Source organism: Nicotiana tomentosiformis, chromosome 5 (genome assembly GCF_000390325.3).
Source record: "Nicotiana tomentosiformis chromosome 5, ASM39032v3, whole genome shotgun sequence".
Taxonomy (NCBI): domain Eukaryota; kingdom Viridiplantae; phylum Streptophyta; class Magnoliopsida; order Solanales; family Solanaceae; genus Nicotiana; species Nicotiana tomentosiformis.
The window spans coordinates 3,310,877-3,312,577 of NC_090816.1; positions in this window are offsets into that span (position 1 = coordinate 3,310,877).

The window sequence follows — 1,701 nt, forward strand, 5'->3', positions numbered from 1 at the left end:
GCAAAACACCCGCGATCGCGAAGCACAAAATTTTTCTAGCCCTCTTTTACTCTATGCGATCGCGGTCGTTCTCTCGTGATCGCGAAGAACAAATTCCCCAACAGCCTTCTCCAACTTCTTCCGGACAATCTCTAGTATAACTGTCATAACATTTTGAACAAAACTCAAAATAATGAATTGTTTAACTTTATGAAAACTAGACACCAAGATCTACAACTTTCATGTTTTGGTCATCTCTCAATTCCTTATATATTTCGAGATATAAGCTGCCAAAATCAGCTCTGTGCAACACAAATTTCTTCTCGCGATTTCCAAGCTCTTCCCGGACAGCCGGTAGTGTATCAACCATAAACTTTGGTACACAACTCTAAATAACAATTAGTTTTTGGATCATCTCCAAATTCCTTATAGATTGCGAGATATAAGCTTCCAGAATCAGGTCAGTGTAGCAGAAAATTTTCTCTATGCAATTGCGAAAGGCCTTCCGCGATCGCGATTCACTGGCCATTTTTTCCTATTTTGTGCTTCGCGATCGCGGCAAATTCCACGCGATCGCATAGCACACTGCTGTAGCCAAAAATCAGCAGCTTTAAATGGCCTAGAAATGGTCCGAAACTCACCCGAATCAAACCCGAGGCCCCCAGGACCCCGTCCAATCGTACCAACCAGTCCCAATACATAACACGAACCTGCTCGAGGCCTCAAATCACATCAAACAACATCAAAACCACGAATCATACACCAATTCAAGCCTAATGAACCTTGAAATTTCAAATTTCTACAAACGATGCCGGAACCTATAAAATCAAGTCCGATTGACCTCAAATTTTGCACACAAGTCATAAATGATATAACGGACCTATTAAAATTTTCATAACCGGATTCCGACCCCGATATCAAAAAGTCAACCTCCCGGTCAAACTTTTCAAAAATTTAACTTTCGACATTTCAAGCCTAATTCTACTACGGACTTTCAAATAACTTTCCGGACACCCTCCTAAGTCCAAAATTATCATACGGAACTATTGGAATCATAAGAATTCAAATCCGAGGTCGTTTATACATAAGTCGACATCCGGTCAACTTTTCCAACTTAAGTTTTTAATTATGAGACTAAGTGTCCAATTTCACTTCGAAATCCTTCGGGACCCAAATCAACTAACTCGATAAGTCATAAATCAATTGTAAGGCATAAATTGAGCAGTAAATGGGGGAACGGGGTTGTAAAACTCGAAATGACTGGCCGGGTCGTTACATTCTCCCCCACTTAAACATACGTTCGTCCTCGAATGTGCTAAGAGTTGTTTCCATGCCATCAACTCACTATTCCATCTTACCACGCACGTACCCGGGGATGATCCCTCATCACCCTATTCCATATAGGCTTGACAACATAACACAATTAAAGATCATTACATTAGCCTTAGTCCGTAAAACTTAGAACCCAATTTATAATATCCAGAATTTCTTACAAGACTCGAGTCTCACATCTATACATTGTATAAGTCTAAACAAAATGTATCAATCCATAATCATAACCCGAGATATAATCACATAACATACTACACAACTTGCATACTCGCAGCACCATTCCCCATCACAGTAACTACTCAAAACCAACCTGGTACTAGTATTAAACCCCATATCAACCAAAACCTCATTCCAAAATGTTCATACTCTGCTGATAATGAAAGAAACACT